Source organism: Leptonychotes weddellii, chromosome 11 (genome assembly GCF_054177405.1).
Source record: "Leptonychotes weddellii isolate Sample4059 chromosome 11, ASM5417740v2, whole genome shotgun sequence".
NCBI lineage: Eukaryota > Metazoa > Chordata > Mammalia > Carnivora > Phocidae > Leptonychotes > Leptonychotes weddellii.
The window spans coordinates 57,837,820-57,859,069 of NC_138379.1; the positions used below are offsets into that span (position 1 = coordinate 57,837,820).

The window sequence follows — 21,250 nt, forward strand, 5'->3', positions numbered from 1 at the left end:
GTCGTAAAAACAAAGACTGAGAAACTATCCAGACCAGGCAGATTAGGGGGACATGGCAACCCAATGCAACGTGGTTCCCTGGGATTGGATCCTGGAATAAAAAAAGGGCCTTAGTGGAAAAACTGATGAAATCCGAATACAATCTGGAGTTTAGTTAATAGCGATGTACCAACATCCGTTTCTTATTTTTAACAAATGATCTTGGAAATGTACATGCCAGCCTGGGGAAAACTGGGTGAGGGGTATACATGAACTCTCTGTATTTTCTTTGTAACGTTTTTGTATATCTAAAATATTTCAAAATAACAGTCTGGGTTTTTGTTTCGTTTTGTTTTGTTTTTTAGAGAGATGAAGACAAGGGTTTTGGAGCCAGCCTGATTTGGTTTTGAGTCCTGGATCTGGCATTTGTGCCAGCTGAGTGACCTTGAAAAATTATTTCTTTGAGTGTTAGTATATCTACTTTATATGAAGAAAATAATCTACCACAGGGGGTTGTAGGTCTTAGCTACAGTAGATAAAGCATTTAGCATTATTCCAGGTACGAGGTAAGTGCTTGATAAATGTAAGCCATAGGATTATTTTGATTAGTTCAAGGGTTCTTCATTCCAATTCTTAGTTCCCTTTAAGGTAAGAAGGAATTTTTATGCATAGCTATGTAAAAAGTGGGAAATTAAATAGCCTCATTAAAATTTCAAACTCAACACGAAGGAGACAAACTGTTATGTGAATCTGGAAACAGTAACTGGTGTGGGCTTTTGGATCATTGCTCTTGTTTTCTATGTACCTATTGGGTCGTTTCCTAAGGATAGGTGTAGTGAGAAGATGCAAGGTTTTGAAATGAGACTACATTCTAGCACTGATTGCCCAAAATAACCAACTTACAAATGCCCATTGTAAGACATGGGAATTCTTTCATTTGAATTGCTTAGAAAAACAATCTTGTAGAGAACTGAAAATGGTCTGTGCTTGGCCTCTACCCAAAGGCAAATTATTTTAGTATGAAAGTCTAAGAAAATAATTTAACCACAAGCTATGTGAGTAGGAAAGGAAAAATAACCAAAGGATAAAGAAAAATACACTCTGGCTCTATCATATATAAAATTTCTTTTTTGGGTGCTAAACTGCAGCACAGATGTGAAACTTGATCTACAAGTAGGGTCCAAACAACAGAAAGAAAATAAATAATCCAAGACCTAAAAAATATTCTGAGATGACATTAAACTTCAGTGAAAGACTAAGTATGGGCATAACCAAAGCTCGTTATTCAACACCACTGGTCCTAGACTTCAGGCTAGGACCTGAATTCAAATCCACTTACAAGAGGTAGGGTCATAAATAACCTAACTAGCTTCAGGTTCCTCACTCTAGAAATTGTGATAAGAATATCTACATCACAAGATTCTTTATGAAACAATATAAGGGGTGAGATAGCGTGAAAAATGCTTTGCACAGAGCTTACATATAAGAGACAAAGAATAAATATTAGCTAGATCTAAATTTGAACATACACAACACTGACCTGATCACATTTTTGACCTTGTTTCTAATGTGAAGGAATCTGCAACCTTGTTGGTGAAAAAACTATTTATATGAAAAATTATAGAACACTGAAACTGCATAATAGAGTGTTAAATTGAGTGTTAAAAATATGGTACCAACTAATGTCAGCTTTCTTTTAGTTGCCAAATTTGACCTTACTTTTCAACATGGTATCTTTGGGAAGTGGAGAGAAGTTAAGAGCTTGGATCAAATACTGTACATTAATTAGGGCAGCAAATGTATCCCTTTGGTGTAAGCCTGATTGGCTGACTAATACTCTACCAACTTTGGGATTCACAATAATTCATAGCAGCATATCCAGGGAATGAGCTCTTTCATTTAAGTAAATTTTCCAGTATAATTAATTATGCCTTCTTAAATGCTAAAACTTCAATATCTCTGAACAAAATTAAAATTGTTTACATTATCCGTTTCACACTCCAGACTACAAGCACATATCTTCCTTTAAATCTCTAGCACTAAGCACAGTGCCCAGCACCTACTAGGCGTTCACTAAACGTCCTACTGAACTGCAGTATATGATACATATTCTTATCTTCTTAAGTAGTGTTTGATGAATATGAGTCAACCTTATCTTTACAACTCCAATCATTATTCTCAATGCAATAAATGCATAACATTTCATGTGAGTGAAGTCCTCTGGGGCTATTTGCCTTCATAAAATGGTCTCAGACATGTGATCTAATTTTTCCAGCTTATTTTTAAGTTTTCCATCTCCTCTCTTGGTATCAAGGGGTCAGTGATCACTGCTAGCTGGTCTCACATTGCCACCTTTTAGGATCTTCCCTTTTCTAAAATGTTGTAAACTGGGAAACCAGAGAGCTTGTTTGTCGAGATGCTATCAAAACTAAGGGCCAACAGGGCTCTATGCAAGGGACTCTAGGGCCGCCCTCAGAATAAATCATGTGTTGTGTTGTATGGACTCTTTGGTTGCTTGGAGACTTAGCTTGCATTTATTCATTAAAAAAAATGTATTTAGTGTCTTTTTCTGTGCCAGTCACTCTTTTAGGTGCAACATCAATGAAAAAAATTGATACAAAAGTCTCTACCCCTTTTAAAGGATATTTCAGTTGGGAGACATATAATAAACAATAAACATAATAAGTTAACAAAGAGGTATTTCTTAGCAATGAGTGCTAAGAAAAAAAGTCACATGTGATATGGAAGATCTAGAGTGAGACATGACAGGTAGAGCAGGTCACTGTCTTAAAAAGGTTTGTCAAGGTTGGCCTGTGAGGAGGACTTGAAGTGGGGGGAGGGGGTTTGCCAAGCAAGCTGAAGGAACCAGGTTCCACGCTGAGGACAAAGCCCAGCAAAGCCCATAAAGCCAGAATAGAGAAGAGCCAGGAGGCCGGGTGACCAGGTGGCATGAGCAAGAGAAAGGCCAGGAGGAGATGAGACTGCCCTGCTGAGAGGACAACCAGGTAGGCCCTCATGAGCCATTGGATTTTCCTTGTGAGGCAGAGGCCACAGCTCCATTTTACAGATGAGCCAACTCAAGATCAGAGAGTTGAAGCATCAGTTTATGGCATCAGTGACCACCGTTAGCTGTCATCATATTGTCTCCTTATAGGGTCTTCTCCTTTCTAGTGTATTAGAATATATCTTCTCCTTTCTAATACGTCAGGCTTTATGCAAGAGAATTCAGAGCTAGTGTATGAACTCTGACCGCTGGATTACAGAGGCACTCCTCTTTCCATCATGCCATACAGTTGCAGGGGGAACTTCAATCAGGTGTAAGTGAACAATCATTTAAGGAGGTTGATCACACGCTTCATTTGCGTATTTACTCTCCTGATTACAAAGGAAGAGGTCACCTTCTAGGCATCTCTACCAGGTAATTCACATTGAGGAGTTAGTTTCAGCTACTTCTGTGTCTTCACATAATACATTTTTTTTCTGGTCAAATATTTTATAATTCAGACATTTGACTAATTCAGCCAATCTCTCTGCCCTCCAGGGCCTTAGTCCAATTTCCTGAGGCTTTACATAATGGGTTCCATCTGACCCAGGGCCACTTGTCTTAGTACATTTTCCCATCAGAGTGTGAGGTTTCTCAGGCCTTGCAATTGGTTAAATAATGGAACACAGCCCAAGCTCCGGACTAGGCCTCCTCAGAAATAAGGTCTGGGTTGGGATCCAGGACATAGTTGATGTCAAGGGAACCCTTCCAGACCTCACAAAGAAGTGTCCAGAACCGAAATGTTTCTGTTTTGAGTCCAGATCAGAATATCAAAACCTACCTACTCATGCCAATTCCAAATTTCTCCAAAATTGCTTTGGGAAGATTGTTTGCCTGCTTAAAATATTCATTTCCCATCCCGACACAATGTTCCTTGAGGTTAATAAAAGGAGCAAAATCACTATTTTCAACAATTTCAACCCAGTGCCAATGGGGGGAAAAAAACCAATGTTTTTATTGGCACAGAATTCATGGAACTTAAAACAATAAAGGTCAACTGTACCATATTTTTAAAACTTTTTTTCTCCTTAGACTTGCTAATTTGTAAGCATCGGCCTTAGAATTCTTAAACAAAAACGTAAAACTTTGAATTATTTACAACTGGTCTAAGAATTTCTCTTAAGTAATCAACAGGCGAGGCCTGGTTTCAACACTTAAGAAAGTTTTTATTTATATTTCTTCCCTAAAATACTTTAAAATTCAGGGTTTTCCTTTTTCAAAAAAATATTTACTTAAAGATTTTTATTTATTTATTTGAGAGAGAGAGAGTGCGCACGAGCAGGCGGAGGGGCAGAGGGAGAGGGAGAAGCAGGGAAGCCTGATGATCATGACCTGAGCCGAAGGCAGATGCTTAACCAACTGAGCCACCCAGGCACCCCTCCTTTTTTTTTTTTTAAATAGTAAATCCTCAAACTTTAAACTTGTCTTTATAAATAAAGCTGTATCCAAATTCAAGCTGGCCTAAAACATAAGTTAAAGGTCAAGTTAGTCCAACCTCTTAGCATAACTGAATAATGAAGATTTACAGGGTTTTTAGTACGAACAACATTCAAATCATAATTACAGTCTAAATTGGAATAATTGGGAGTGAGAAGATCTGCTGGAGACTTAAAATCAAAATATGAAAATATTTGTTGGATGAATTTTTATATAAATGCAAATGAATCCTTTAAGGCAAAAAAAATGAAATTACTTTTTTTTTCCTTGAAGAGAGCTATGAATTTTCAGAGTTTACAGGAACTTTGTGGATCATCTATTCTAGAGATAAATTAGTTTCAACTGGAGGCCAACTTTAAGCAATTGTTAGTGGGTGCCTGGGGCATTGTGATTAATCCTGGGAGGTAAGCTCAGTGAGGAGTGTCTGACTGATTAATGTCTGCCATGGCCAGAGGAGGATGTGAAAGGCTGCAGGACAGACGGAAAGACATGTGTGGAAGAACATATTCCAGATACTGTTCGTTGATCCAGTCTAACCTATATATAACCTTGACAAAAGAAACCTTAAACTGCAGAGAAATTAAGTGTCTGCCAATGGTCACGTGGCTAGTTTGTGACAGAGCTAGAATGAAAGCTTAAGCAGTCTCGGTTCTCCTCTGAGATCCTCCTATCCACAGAAGTCATTAAAAATGTACTACACACTTCCCTGCCCCAGGAGCTGGTTTAAGGAAGACACTGGCATAGGCAGTGATGCCTACAGGGTCCTGGGGGCGCACAAGGCTGCACACTGCTCACTCAGTGCAATCATGAAATGAGAGTGCCTAACAGTGTCTGCTAAACCATGTGGCCTTCTGGTGGATCCGATAGGCTTCTGTTGCCGTCCAGAGCGGGGGCTAGGCAACTGCGTTCTTTTCAAGAGCTTTTAGGTCTATGGACCAAAATTTGAACAACACTGGGATGGTGTTTCTCTGCTTTCTGCCAGTTCTGTTCTATGGTTTTCCGACTTCACAGTACCTCAGAGCACCTCTTTTGCCTAGTCTCTTTCTCCTTCCATCCATATTTTTGTGATGGTTTCTTGCCTCTTCACTTTTTGGTGCAGCTTCTCTTGTTCCCGGCTCTAGCTACCATCGTCGGCCAGTGAGAGAGTCCCTCTTGGTTATTTGGTGAACTGATCCAACATGGAATGTCTTTCCAGCTTTGTCTTTGGAGCCTTCCAGCCATTCCCAACTGCTCCCCTTGGGAGTATAGGCTCTGGAGCTAGGCTGTTGGATTCAAATCCTGGCTCCACCTCTTACTAACAGTGTGACCTTGAGCAAATGACTTCACCTCTCTGTGCCTCAGTTACCACATCTTTAAAATAGAAATCATAATCATATCTACCTGATGCCATTGTTGTGAGGATTAATTTAGATGAACTAACAAAGAGCAAAGCGCTTAGAACAGTCTGGTTTATTAAGGTACAATGTAAGTCTTTGCTATTATTATTATTACTATTACTACTACTACTATTATTATTTTCTTTCATACTGTTTGAAGCTACCAGACAGTCAAGAGCCAAATAACCAAGACACTGTTATAGAAGTAACAGCTTAATCCACAGCTCAATCAATAGATAAGTTCAACAGCAAGCAGCTATCAAACACTGGGTATCCACATGTTTCTTTATGGTGATTACAAATGCTTTTTCCCTAACACGGTGGATATCCCCACCACCACCCCACACACCCTCCAGCAGCCATGATGTACAGCCGGTGACTGGACTGGGGGTGGCCACCTGACTCAGGCTGGACCAGTCCATTCTCTCTCTCATAATTTAGTATTGGGACTAAGAGACGGTCGAGTTAGTATCTCTTTGAAACTGGCATTTTAATGTAAACTTGGGAGCTGTGGAGCAGCCATATTTCCCACAATGAGAAACTGAGAAGTAGAAGAAATTAGCTTGTTGGCAATAAGAGAAGAGAGAAGCTGGAACATTCTAAGGGCCTCCCAGTCCCTGGTTCTAGCATCCCCCCAGGCCTGCCTGAATTCCATTGACTGGGTCTGTCCAACACCCTTATAACTTATAGCCTTTGATTCTCTATTTTACTTAATCTAGATCAAGCGTGTTTTAGCCAGAAGAGATCTAGTACCTACTTTCACTAGCAGTGGCTTTGAAATTTGTGAATTCTCTGACAGATCTCTCCAACCTAATAAACACAGAATCAACTAAAAACAATATGCTTACCATACAAATATAGTTTTGCGACCACTCCCCTATTTCCCCCCTCCCAATGCCCCATCCAATGAGATTATTGCCCTAGGTCACACCTAATACAGAGTTTCTGGAGCTGCTACTGTTCATAGGAATATCTGAGACAACCAGCACAGGGAACTAAGATCGATTTCATTGGTCTTAAAATAGCCCATGCAGAAAACTGGGCTATTATACTGACTGTATTTTATTAGTTAGCTGGAAGGTTAACAATGAACGAAGGTTGGTAAAACTTACCGCTCTCTGCCTTTCTCTGTTTTTTCTCTCCAGTTTCTCTGAGCTTCTACTCTGGCATCAGACCGAGGAAAAGAGTCATGGCAAATGGGCTGCTCTGAGGGCCAGATCACAGAGTGCCTCGTATACGGTTGATGTTGGCTTTTCTCTGAGTAGAACGGTATTGCAAAAGGTTGCAAGAAAAGAGAAAATGCAGCATGCGGAGCCCAGCAAGTATTTGAGCTCTTTCAGGTAGAGAGAAGGGGAGACCAGGGAGGTAGATGTGAACTAGCAGATGACATGCTAATGCGCAAGGATGCGGTCCTGAAGTCACAAGCACCATTTAATTCTGTTCCAATTTGCTAAAAGAACACGATTTTTCCAATATTTTAAATGAAAGATTTTCTTTAGTATGCTCATTGAAAACAAAGTCCAAATATTTTATGCCATATACTGTATATGGAATAAAAAGGACAAGAATCCCTGCTCCCATCGCTAAGCTCCTCATCAGACACAACTACGGTCAGTTAACGCAGTGTGTGTCTGAGACAGCTTTGCTGGAAGGCCCTGCTCCCTGGGTTTGGTGACTGTGTTTACAGAGCACAGTGATTTCTCTCATGCGGCATGATTAGGGAATGCAGAATTAGAGCTGGTCACACATTCTGGATAACCTGAAGACCACAAGGAACACTATCATTTGTTCAAAATACAGAGAACAGTGGGGAATTTGCAGTGCCTCAAAGCCATCCTCAGGACCTTCATGCATCACTGTCTGGCAAGCCCTCGTGTGCCAGCTCATGGCTGGGAAGAACGTGGGCTCCACCGTCCAATGGATCTGTGTGGGAATTCCAGCTCCGACAGTTAACCGTTGGCTTCACTTTTCTGGGACTCCCGTTCCTCATCCATATATGCATCCATTCAACAAATATTTATTGACAGCCTTCTGTGTGCCAGATCTTGTGAGGGGCACAGGGGACCCAATGGTCAGCCGTAAGAGATCCGATGTCCACCCTCATGAAGCCAGTCTCATGAAGGAAACACATGCTGAACCAAGATTCACAAACATAAAATTGAAACTGAGGGGCAGCAGAAGGTGTGTTGAGAACACAGACCCCCGGAGCAAGACCATCTTAAATTCAAAGGCTGGTTCTTCCACCCGCCAGCTGAGTCAAACCTTGAGTAAGTTATTTCATGTCTATATGCCTCTGTTTCAGTATCTGTAAAATGGGGATGACAGAGTATCCATTTCTGGTTGTTGTGAAGATTTAATCTTGGAAAGTACTTGGAACTGTGCTGGTGCACAGTGAGCACTGTGAAGTGCTTGCTATGGTCACTTGTTCTCGGTAGGAGGAGCTGTGGAGAAAAGATACACAGTGGAATAAAGATAGGAGAGAGGGCACTGAGCACATGGTGAAGTTCAGGGAAGGCTTCCTGTGCCAAAGTATAGCAGGACTGTGCCCCAAATCTGTTCCCGATGGTCTGTGCTGTGATCTGGGGGCTGGGATGCTGCACACATTCTGTCTTGCAAACTGCCCTCCTGCGGGGCTCTACCAAGAGGGGGCAATGGAGGGAGACTGAAAGCCTGGAACGGAGAGGAGGCACCTGCTCCTTCCTGCCCGCTTCCTGGGGCGCTCCTGTGGGCTTCCCGTCGCCACGCATGGCACGTGTCCCCGCAGTGCCTCTTTGCCCGGCAGCACCGGTCCTTCCCGAAGCAGCGGCTCGGGGGACTGGGCGGTCTGCTGCTCCTTGGGACACCAGCGTCACCACACCCACCTCAGAGACAGCAGCTGGTCTGGGTCAGAGGTCATCGGGCCCCCCCTTTAAGTTTCTGAGTTTTAATAATTCCCACTTTCGTTCCCGCAGACCTAGGGGTGGCGGCCGTGTCTGCTGGCTGTCCCCTCTGTGACGCCTCTGAGCACGGGCTGTCAGAGAGCGAGCGCTGCCAACTTTGTGGGCCCTGGACTGTCTTTGCTGTATGTTCTGCTTCTAACAGCTTTTTACAAACGTGAAAACCATTCGTAGCTCACCGGTCATACAAAGCCCGACATGAGCTGGATTTAGCCCCTGGGCCATAGTTTCCCAGCCCCACCTTGGAGCCTTCTTTTTATTCTTTTTACTTATCTAGTTAATAATTTTGCCCTTATTCAATGGTTTGTTATGGGATATCCCCTCGGTTCAGATAACTGGTGTGGTTTCAGTCTCCTCCTAGATCCTCACTGATACACTTCCCTTGGGATCTTTTTTTTTTTTAAGATTTTATTTATTTTTTTTAAATTTTTAAATTAACATATAATGTATTATTTGTTTCAGGGGTAGAGGTCTGTGATTCATCAGTCTTATACAATTCACAGTGATCCGAAGGGGCACATGCATCTCATGTTTATAGCAGCAATGTCCACAATAGCCAAACTGTGGAAAGAGCCTAGATGTCCATCAACAGATGAATGGATAAAGAAGATGTGGTATATATATACAATGGAATATTATGCAGCCATCAAAAAATTGAAATCTTGCCATTTGAACGACGTGGATGAAACTAGAGGGTATTATGCTAAGCGAAATAAGTCAATCAGAGAAAGACAAGTATCATATGATCTCACTGATATGAGGAATTTGAGAAACAAGACAGAGGATCATAGGGGAAGGGAAGGGAAAAATGAAACAAGACAAAACCAGAGAGGGAGTTGGAGATTTTATTTATTTGAGAGAGAGAGAGGGAGCGTGAGTGGTGGGGGTTGGGGGAGGGAGAGAGACAGGGAGCAGGGAGCCCGATGCGGGACTTGATCCCAGGACCCTGAGATCATGACCTGAGCCAAAGTCAGACGCTTAACGGACTGAGCCACCCAGGCGCCCAGCCATTCCTCTGATCAAAATTCCCTTGGGATCTGAAGGAAGGGTTGGAACTGACAAGGTGAAGGGCGACTAGAGGCTTTGGTGTGGGTCGTGTGAGAGAGAAGCATGCCTGTAGGTGCCCTACAGTGGGAAGGATCAGACAGACAATGGGTAGTGTGGGACCAGCCCAGCAAGACCCTGTAGGCCATGTCACAGATTGGTTATATGTTCCAAAAAGTTCTGGAAAGCCACTGAAGGGCTTTAAGCAGATGGGTTATAGTCTTGTATTTGTATTTTGAAAATATCTTCATGGGTAACATGGTGTGTGGCAAGTACCGAACGATCTACCTTTACAAAACAACTTGTAAATCAAATAGTTGCTCAACAAATTTCAATTTCCTTCTTCTAGCCCCTTCTGTATCATGGCTACTAGGACTGTTGCTGGACTTCTGACAAAATTCTAACCAAATTTGCTTGTCCCTTGTGATTTTCGACTTTGGAAGAACAACTTTTTCAAACTAAAAGTTTCTCAGCCCAGAAGCATACAAACATTAAGTATGTTATTTCTTTTATTCTTGCCTTGCCGAGACCACAAATATAATTTTTCAATCAGACACACAGTGAAATTACCAAGGCTCTGAGAATCATGTACACAGCCATTTGGCAAGCACATTCTTGGCAGCTTTTTTGCTGACTTGTGAAGTCTGCCCCTTTCTCCTCACTCTGAAGGATTCAGTATCAACCTCAAAATCACAACCCGCTGGACCCGGTGAATCTCTTACAGCTTCTCTACCAAGGCCCTCCTCACCAGCAGATTTGCTGTGCTGCAGAAGCCTATGTACCTGCACCAAAGGAAAAGCAGGGAAGCTAACCTTCTGGCAAGAGACCCATGAACTTGCCAGAAAAGGATGGCTTCGGTTACAGCGTACATAAACACTGTGCCCATTTCAGACACAAAAGCAGAATGGCTTCTGGAATAAATTAACGTGAAAATATTACCCTTCCCAGGGATGACCATGCATCTAGCTGAAGATGCCCCCATCCTCCCCACATTCAGGCACCATGTGCTAAGCCCTGTGCTTTGCAGCCTGGGAGATTAAGAGAAGTTAACTATAGGTCCTACCCTCCCGATCACAGAGTTTGGGGATGATGGCAAAGATGGTAGACATCTTTTGGGTACTGACATCTCAAACTCTGAGGGGGCTTCTAATTCATTTGGAGAGTCAAAATTTAAGTATGCAAAATAATAACAAGCTTGCTATAAGAGTCAACCTTTTGGCATTCACAATGATCACCACAGGTAGTTAGTATGACAGTCTGGTTCGCAGCCTTGGCTGAGCTCTGTTGCCTGCCCTGTGTCCAGCCTCCTCCCAAGTACTGCAGGGACTGCTAGAACCCCTTCCGGGTCCTATCCTTGGTGCAGCAGATATTCAAATAGCTCCAGCCTTTCCTTCCAAGATACCATTTCTGTTTTTCCTAAGCAGTGGTTCTCAATTTTGGCTGCACATCTGAATCACCTGGGGAGCTTTTAAAAATGTCTGATGAGGGCGCCTGGGTGGCTCAGCTGTTAAGCAACTGCCTTCGGCTCAGGTCATGGTCCCAGGGTCCTGGGATCGAGTCCCATATCGGGCTCTCTGCTCCGCGGGAAGCCTGCTTCTCCCTCTCCCACTCCCCCTGCTTGTGTTCCCTCTCTCGCTGTGTCTCTCTCTGTCAAATAAATAAATAAAATCTTTAAAAAAAAAAAATGTCTGATGCCCAGGCCATATCCCAGACAAATTTTATCAAAATCTCTGGAGGTAGGACCTATCATTAGTATTATTTAAAATTCCTCAAATAATTCAATGTGGGGGCACCTGGGTGGCTCAGTCGGTTAAGCGTCTGCCTTCAGCTCAGGTCATGATCTCAGGGTCCTGGGATCGAGCCCTGCATCAGGATCCCTGCTCAGTGAGGAGCCTGCTTCTCCCTCTCCCTCTGCCTGCCTCTCTGCCTACTTTGCTCACTCTCTCTCTGTCGAATAAATAAATGAAATCTTAAAAAAATAATTAAAAAAATAATAATAATTCACTGTGGTCAAGGTTGAGAACCAGTGTCCTACAGTGTGTCTGCCCTTGACCTTGTAGATGATTTGATAACTAACAACTTGATCCAGATATTAGTCCCCCCTGGAAACTTTAACATTTCTGTTCTGGTCACCTGCCCAGGATCCCAGCTCCTTTTTAGGTAATGGATTAGGTAACTAAGACAGGAGGTAGAAATGCAGACTCTGGATTTACGTAGATCAGTGTTCCAACCCCTCCACTATGTAGGCCTTGACTAAATTATGGGCTTCTGTGCCTCCAGTTTCTCAGTCTCACCGACAGAAAAGTCTACAGAGGTATAGAAAAAACTTCACATGGAGAGAAGCCTCTAAATCTAGTATTTCCCATTGGCAAATATGGGATGAAAAAATCAAACAAGGAAGGTGACTACGGCTGTCATCTGATTAGCCCAAGCATGGAGCCAGTCCACTCTTCCTCCCTGATGTTCTCATGGACACATTCCACCGTCCCCGCAGACAGAAACCTGTGAGCCCCATGCACGCCCCTTGCTCCTACAAAAGCTGGCTGGATATACAGAGAATTCAATGGGCCTGAGTGATGATTTGTCCTTTGGGGAAAGAAAACCCAGGCCTGGGAACTGAAGCCCTACTATCTCTCTCACAGGGGTCATGAGAATGTCTAACATTTCAGGTTCATGTCCCTGAACTTGTATTTCTTTGTTATAACATTTAGAGCACCTGGACTATTCCCAGAGGCACGGCTCTGTCTACGGGGCTTCAAAACACATTGCAAGAGAAAGTTGCAGTGTTTGTAATCATTTGTTTTCTTAAGGAAGCCCTGAGCTTTAGAAAACAGTTTGTGTTTTTGTTTTTTTTTTTTTAAATTTAGGAACAGTCTCTTAAGCTGAAGAAAGAAGGTTGACCAAATGTCCACCTCAGACTTCCTATTATCTCTCAGGAACAGGTATGCTTAGACTGGTTCCAAGTTCCTTCATCACTGGGAGCCGTAAGCACTGTATGAACACCAACCATTTAAGCTTTGGTTTTCCTCTCTGATAGAAACAGTGTTGGCCAGTCTATGCTGTCTTCCCATCCTAAGGTCAGTTCTGACAGTCCTGGGTATCTGCCGAGCCCTAGGTTTCTGATGTGGCTTCCAGAGGTCAAACACAGCCCACCTGACACAGGTCAGGGGTGCCTGAGGTTTCGGGCAAAGCGATCATTCTTACCTAATAAGGCAGCTTCCAGAAATTATCCTGCTGGCTGAGTTTCCCACCTACCCGCTTCTGCCAGGCACCTCCTTAGTCAGCTTTGATGGGCGAGGAACTGTGATTGAAGTTGGATGTGAATAATAAAATGTGAACTGTTGAGGTTTAAGGCTAACCCGGCACCGTGACAAGGAAGCTAGCTGTACGAAGCACACAGAAGAGGACACTGTGTCTGAACCATGCCTACACTGGTACATGTCTCTGAGCTCCAGAACCCAGGGAGCTGCAGGGGTTCTGCAAACAATGACTTACTTGTCATTTACTCACTCTAAATCCTCCGGCAAACCTTTCCTTGCAGTTACCTGTTTTCTGTACACAGTTTCCCAACAGAGTTCTAGGAAGAGAGCTCAAGGTCACGTTAACAGCGTATGAGCCACCTTGACTCAGCACTGGTATTAATAAAGGAAAAAAGAGCGAGCAGCACAAATAGGGATTTCTGATCACAAGACCCTGACTGAGAGCACTTGCTGGAAAGGTTTTATCAATGCAGATGGACTCTGCAGGCTTGGGCCTCCCACCCCAGGGGCCTGAGCTGGATACCTCATTGGCTTTTGTCCCCAGTGACACTCCTGTGTCCCTCATCATGCTATGGATTGCATCGCTTCTGGGTTTCCATGAAAAAGACCACTAGGAATGTGTTTCTGGCCTTTTCTTTGCTATGGAGGTTAAACAGCAACTTGGTGCTTTATACACGAGCTTCCAAGCCCAAAAGCAACATTACAATTTTAGGTAAAAAGAAACAAACCTCCCACAGTATTTACCTCAAACATGTCCAAATGCCAAGAAAAACCGACAGGATGAAACCGATTTGATCAAATGAGGCCTCTGGCCTGGAGAAAGCACGATTCTTGGCATCTTCTCAGAATGCCAACCTCCAGCATTTCTCCTCAGAAACTGATTATTTCTTGAATAATCATGTTAATAAGTGTGAGTGAGCTGTTAGAGGCCTGCGTCAGGATTTTCAAAGGGCTTTTCAGGCTGAGGTTGATGCTTGTATAGCGCTGGGTCTGTCAGCAGTAGGGAGGCAGTGGGGGGCTGAGAGGAAGTGACGGTTCACCAGGAGCCCCTGGTGGGGACAGGTCTGGGGCCATGCAGACCCTGGAAAGGGGGAAGGCAAGGCTGACAGGAAGGGTGTGAATGGAAAAGATGCTGGAGTGGATGCACCAACCAGGTCACCGACGAGCCCAGGTCACTGCGCGGGGGGGTTGGGGGGCTGGGAGGGTAGGAGGAAAACAGGGGGGTTCTCCAGCCTCCTGCCCTGTGGGGGGCAGATGCTATGCACTGGATTGTAGGTGCTGAGTAGAACAAAATGCATAATAAGCACTTCAAAAATGGGGGTCCTGCAGCTTGCCTGGGGAGATAAAGGAACTTGCCAGTAAATGACATACCTTGGATTTGAACACAGGGATTTCTAATCCTGACGCCGGCGATTTCAATCCCTGTGCTCTCCTGCCTCCTGAGAGGACAGAGGCCCCTTCGCTGCACATCCATGTCTTGGTGGGACGTAGCTCATTAAGATGGATACAAATTAGAGGATTCAGTCAGAATTTTCCAAAGCTAAGGCCAGCCCACCCACAAAACTGCCTTTCATTTGTAGAGAATGAAGAAATGTGAAAGAACCAGAGCCACACTCATGATGGGAAAACAATGGGCACGGAGGGGGCTTTGTGTTCCCAAATCCAAACGCACAGCAGAATCTCCTTGAAAACTTGAAAGAACATTTCCGACCCCATCCCAGACCTACTAAATCAGGCTGTATCATCTACAGAGCTCCTCGGGCGATCCTGATGCATCTGGAACCACTGGCATAATAAAGGCAACCTGAGAGAAGGTCTTAAAATGAACAGGTAATAATAAATAATAAGTACTGCCCAGTAGATGCCTTCTCTGTCCCAGACACTGTGCTCAGGATTGGCTATAATCATCTCAGTTAATTTAGCATAGAAGATTGCAGAAGAAGAAACGGAGGCTCCCAGAGGCTAAGCACCTTGTCCATAGCCCCACAGTGGCCTGCCTGATGCCACGGTCATGGTGGTGTGGACTGGGTACCTGGAACCGAGGTGTGTTCAAGAGAGGCTGGGAGCCGGAGTGGGCAGCCCAAGTAGAGCCTCTTTCCGGGAGGGCTGCTTCCCCGGCCTCAGAGCTTGCTGGGGAGAGAGTAAGTAAACAGAGGAGCTAAGAAGCAAAACCAGACAGCTGGGTAGAGCCAGGTAGCATGGGCTCTGCTAAGCTGTGTACTTGGGACTTGCTCACCTATACTTGATTCTGCCTACTCTTTACACCACAGCCAAACAGATTCGTTCTTTTACTTTCACAGGGTTTCCGGGAAAGAACACAGACCTGGGGATCAGTTCTTAGGGTTCCAGTCCTGACTGCTGCTAACTACCCTGCTTCCTCTGGGACATCGGTCTTCACAACTGCAAAATGGGGAGCTGCCCCATGCCCCATTCCCAAGGCTCTTCCCAGTCCCGTGTGCATCGATTCTCTGTGACAACGTGCTGGGGAGACCAAGGGCAGGACTGCCCTCTCAGGGCCACGGGTGGGCACAGAAGGTGTGAGTGGTGGTCCAGTCAGGTGGTTTCCTTCAAGGAAACGTGGGGTGTGCTGCAGTTACATGGAAGCCCCAGGCGATGGAGCAGGGCTGCACTGACAGGAAACACACAAAGAGGCGTGGGCTGGCAGAGTCCCCACCACTCAACCCTCTCATTCATGAGTCAGTCACCACGGTCAAATGGCTGCTCTTAGTCACTCTCCTCCCCAGCACCACACGAGCCCCAGCGCCCAGGGACACAGAGTCAGGATGTTGAGGGTTCCCACAGAAAAACGCTGTGGATCTCCAATATGCATTCCAACAGTGACCACTGAGTCACCATCGAGCACTGTGTGGCCTGGCTGGGGCTTTGGTTTCTTAATCTCTGGCCACAGAAACTCCTCTTTGCAGAGTATAAAGTGGCTTTATGGTTTCCAGTCAGCTTGTTGACACACAGGAGAGATGGGACTAAGGACAGATTGACATTTAGTCACTTACTGTGTAGCAGATACAGTGCTGAGAGCTTCGTGGTATTAGCTCATTTCATTTTCATTAGCAATAGGACCCCACAGGAGGGGTCCTATAAAACCACGAAGCTCTCAGCACTGTATCTGCTACACAGTAAGTGACTAAATGTCAATCTGTCCTTAGTCCCATCTCTCAGGAACCTGAGCACAGTATGCTTAGACAATTCGCCCAGAGTCACATAGTTAGGAGAGGCAAAGCCAGAATTTGAACCCATGTTATGCTTGTTCTACAGTCTTTCTTGTTAAATGCTGTGTTCCATTATCTACATTGAATAACTAGAAAATCAGGGCATGGCGGAGAAATATAATAAGAGAGATAAAAGGGAACCAGATAGGACATTGGGACTCCATTGTTATGGGAAAGTGGAAGTGAGGAAGAGAAATGTATCTGTTATAGGCGTCTGGGATACAAATCCAGGTTGATCTGAAATCCAAAAGCTTGTTCTTCCTCAGGCCAGATGGCAATAGAGATCAGAGCTAGAAAGACTCTGAGGAGGAAGAGAGCATCATGAAAGTTTTCATAAGAAGTATCTGCCATGGGGGTGCCTGGGTGGCTCAGCTGGTTAAGCGTCCGACTCTTAATTTTGGCTCAGGTCATGATCTTGGGGTGGTGAGAATGAGCCCCACATCAGGCTCCGTGCACAGTGGGGAGTCGGCTTGAGATTCTCTCCCTCTGCCCCTCCCCTGCTCTCTCTCAAATAAATTAATTAATGAAAAAAAAAAAAAGAAGTATCTGCTATGGGCATTAGGGTTTCTTAGGCACAAATGAAGGTGGCATGGTGGTGGTCTGGGGAGGTCCTTTCAGGTGGTGGAATAGCTTGAGCAAAAGCCAAGAGGCAGGGAAGTCAAGGCACTTTCAGGAAGAAGGAAGAGTTGTGCTTTCCTGGATCACAGTATATTTGAAGGGAAATAATGGAGGGAGCCAGTTTGGAGAGGTCTCATCACAGGAGACCTGAAGCAACAGGCTAAGCAGGTTGGGTTTATTTGTCAGGCAAGAGTAGCTGAGTCTTTCCAAACAGGGCAGTCCACAAAAGAGCAAAGCCCTTGGAAGCTGTCTTGGGGCAGGATGTCTGGTCAACTGAAGCCAGAGCAGAGCAGCAAGCCGTTAAGAGGGTGCTGTGACAGGCAGCACACAGTGAGACTTGGCCTGGGACAGTGGCACCAAGAATCCAAGTTGAGAGACACTTTGGGAAGGAAGAATCAATAGGACTTCAGGACACGAGACATGTGGGGGTGGGGAAAAGGTATAGAAGAATTCAACAGCCCAGAGGTGCCTACACTGAGTATCTGGTAGAATAGGGAGGAAGGAGGTGAATTTCATCAGAGACAGTTTAGAATCTTGGAGGAAGAGCAGACCTAGTGAGGTGGCAGGCAAGATGGGCTGCACAGAGGATGGTGGCTCCCAGTAGAGGGGACTGAGGCCACTGGACCAAGGGAAGCCAGGGAATAGTGTGGACATCTACTCTACCAAGACTCATGCACCTTTTTCCTTGCAAGACTACAGCTCATGTTTATAGAAGAGTGGCTAACAGCACAGACTCTGGAGCTAGAGTGCCCTGATTTGAATCCCAGCTCCACCACTCACTAGCTGTGTGATCCGGAGCAAGTTACTTAATTCTGTGCCTCAGTTTCAAATTCTGTAAAATGGGCATAATAATAATAGCACCTACCTCTGAAAGTTATTGAGATATAAAAAATATATAAAAAATGCTTAGTTCAGTACTTGCCCAATGGAAAGTGCTATGACAGATAGTTAATGTTATAGTTAATGCAAGTATTAACATAAATAGCACTTTATGCCTTTCAAGCCATGTTTACATTTGCTATCTCATTGGGTTATCATGGCGATGCTGTAAGGCTACATCTCACCATCTAGATGGGGAACCCGGGACTCAGAGCAGTTAAATGGCTGGCCCACCTTTAGCAGCTGAGCTGACATGAGAGCAAGGCCACCAACTCACAGCACTGAGCTGACTCTGCCACCATGGTGCCTTTGGACTCCAGACAAGAGAATGACAAGGAACCAGAATTTTCTTCTTACACTTATTCTCCATTGACCCTGATGTTCCATTAATTCAGTCCCCAGTTCCTACCCCAAATACACCCCTCTCCTTCCACACCAACACACAGTCATTTGGGGGCATGAGAAAGGGAAGGAGGAGGGAGAGGGAGGAAAAGGGTAGGAGACCTGAGAGAGGTGTTCAAGGAAGTCTCTCCCTGGTCAGTCAGAAGTAGAGGCCCTGATTTAAATCCCCCTCCCCCGCCAAAAAAAAAAAAATCCTTCTCCCCAAATGAACCAGGGAGCATGGGGGCCACAGCCTCTATATGTGAGCCACGTTCACCCCTGCCTGAGCTTACTCTTGAGCCCCAGCAGCCTGAGCAGCTGAGGCTCCACACCTGCATCCCGACGGTGCTGGCTGGTCCTGTGGGCTAAGTAGCAGGCAGCATGACCTCTGGGAGAGCATCTTTTTTTTTTTTTAAGATTTTATGTATTTATTTGACAGAGAGAGAGGGAACACAAGCAAGGGGAGTGGGAGAGGGAGAAGCAGGGCTCCCCGCTGAGCAGGGAGTCCGATGTGGGGCTCAATCCAAGGACTCTGGGATCATTACCTGAACCGAAGGCAGATGCTTAATGACGGAGCCACCCAGGCGCCCCTCTGGGAAAGCATCTTAAACACTGGACTTCCCAGTGCTCTTAGCTTACAATCAGATCCGCTGCTTACCCCTCTTTCAGAAAAGCTGTGGCTTTTGGTTTGAAATACCCAAACAACAAAGAGTGGCTGGTAGGATGTTAGTCCCACACCCGAGGCATCGTTTACTGTGCATGAAGGCTCAGGTAAGAGAGAAGGTCACATTTAAGGGCTGGAAAATGCTTGTGGGTTTTGCATTTGTTTGTGTTTTTGTTTTTTATTCTAAAAAAAAAAAAGAAGTCATAGATAGCAGTGGGTGTGTCCACTGTTGTCTTTCTCGGAAACTTTCTGGCAGGTCCCTTTGAACAATAGCCTTGGCTTGCTCCCCGGGAACAAACTGAAATTCTAATCGATGATAAGGAACAATGCAAGTTAATTTAGACAGAACTCTCCATGGCAATTCTTCAGGGGTGAGACTGTATCTTTGCTCCGTTCTGGATGTCACCGGACACTGTTAAAGAATTAGGAACTGCCCGTGGACTTGAGGCATGAGAGCTCTGCAGGTGACCTTAAGATGTCCCCCAAACTAGAAGGTCTTGGTGGCTGGTCCTGCAGTCCCCTTCTTTCTCCTTATTAACATCATGATGACAAATATTGCAGGTTGAGGGCTATTACAGACTGAACATTTGTGCTCCCCCCGCTCCAATTCCTATGTTGAAACCTAATCCCCAGTGTGATTGGAGGTGGGCCTTTGGCAGGTAATTAGGTTCAGATGGAGTTGTGAGGGTAGAGTTCTCCTGCTGGAGGAAGAGACACAGGAGGTTTCTCTCGCCACAGGGGCATGCACACAGGAAAGGCCTTGTGAGCATACAGTGAGAAGGCCACCGACTGCAAGCTAGGAAGATGGCTCTCGCCAGAGCCCTGCCATGCGAGCACCCTGACCTCAGACTTCCAGCCTCCAGGACTGAGAAGTAAATGTCGTTTAAGCCACTCAGTTGATGGTATTTTGTTAAGACAGCTCAAGCTAAGCAAGGGTTTTATAAATATCAGAGAACCTATGTCATTTCCCAGAACAACTCAGTGATGTTATCCTCATTTCACAAAGAAAGAGACTCACGGAGGTTGAGGGACCAGCACAAGCTGGTGAAAGAGCAGAGGCAGGATTGCAACTCTGATCTTTTGACTTGGTTATTTCCCTTCCAGCTTCTCCTGGGGCTACTTTGTTTAACCTAGTCCCCAGGTCTCAGGAAGGCTCAGGGCTAAAGTTCCCACAGTGTCAGGCAGAGGGGGCAGAGACCGTTTACCAGCCGTTAGGGTCATAGAGGGGAAACCTGATGCTTCTGATGGGGGGAACAGGAGGCTGTTCTGTGGAGTGATTAGGTGTTGGGAGGCAGGGTGAAGGACGTCTGGCTTCAGACTTTCTAGGTTTAATTCCCTGGAAGGCCTTAGTGATGCCTATTATACTCTCTGTGCCTCAGTTTTTCTTACCTATAAAATGGAACTAATTATCGTATTCTGGTATTTACCTCTTAGAGTAAACAGTCATAAAGAGAGGGATCAAGGTCATGGTCTGGGCTGGAGAGCAGTGCCTGACCACTGCAGCCAGCGCTGGTTCTGGAGAAGCATCGTCCAGTAGAGAGACCAGAGCGGCAACACTCCCCACACCAGGAAACATGGGCCACCAGTTCTCCCCTCCTCCCCCCAACAGCCTGGGAGGCTACAGATGGGGAAACTGAGATTCAGAGAGGAGAAAGCAGTCGGGTAGAACAGGTGCAAGTTTGGGAATCAGAGCGGCATGTACTCTAGCTTTGGTTTGCTATGTATGTGATCTTGGGCAAATGACTTAACTTCTCCAATTCTCACTCTCTTTATCCAAAAAAAAAAAAAAAAGACTTAATAAATGGCTGCCTCCAAGGGTGTTGTGGGGGTTGAATGAGAAAGGCATGTCACAGTGTTCCCTAAAAATGTTAGGGATGGTTTCACCTTCAGTGCCTTGCTTATAGTTACACAGCAGCTGGTAAGCAGCAGAGTGGGGTCTAAACTCTAGGCTTTCAGAGGCCGTGAGGCCACCGGAGTGGATCTATGAAGGAAATGAGAAGCTAACGATTTGCGTGGCAAGGATTTGCCATTTGCCCACCACTATTCTGGCATCTCCACAAGGAATAAAAGTATAAAATGGAATCCAAAACGAGAAAATCATTAGAGAGGTCTGTATCCAGAATCCCCAAAGGGTTTCAAGACCAATAATGGCTGGTCTTACCCACAGCTGTCATCTACCCACACACACTTAGTGGAGGAATTACGAGCTCACACGGTCACCAAACACTGAAGCATCTGCTATGTGTGTGATTCACCAAAGCAGGCTCTTGGGGCCACTAAAACCGATAGAACAGTCACTGCTGTAAGGGACCCCAGCACAGTGGGTAAGAGAAAAACAAAATCCTCACAGGAGTGTGGTAAGAGCCACAGCAGTGGCGTAACATGGAGATACACAGAGGGGAAGGC

General features: G+C 45.1%; 1 protein-coding gene and 2 long non-coding RNA genes across 9 annotated transcripts in view; 2 read left to right on the forward strand and 1 right to left on the reverse strand.

Moving 5' to 3' along the window:
• The window catches only part of LOC145716243 (uncharacterized), a 35,099-nt gene extending 27,291 nt beyond the window's left edge, over positions 1–7,808 (forward strand). The window contains exons 6-7 of one of the 2 annotated variants that reach the window (XR_014138794.1): positions 345–446; positions 6,981–7,808. This is a non-coding gene — a long non-coding RNA (uncharacterized LOC145716243). Of the gene's footprint in view, positions 1–344; positions 2,578–6,980 lie in introns of those variants that run through there. The other variant, XR_014138793.1, reaches the window with a different exon arrangement.
• Positions 1–21,250, reverse strand: part of ME3 (malic enzyme 3) — a 188,374-nt gene that overhangs the window by 148,233 nt on the left and 18,891 nt on the right. The gene's annotated exons all lie outside the window — the stretch shown is intronic.
• Positions 9,195–16,137, forward strand: LOC145716246 (uncharacterized). The gene is made up of 3 exons (XR_014138803.1): positions 9,195–9,385; positions 14,827–14,905; positions 15,376–16,137. It is a non-coding gene; the product is annotated as an uncharacterized LOC145716246 (long non-coding RNA).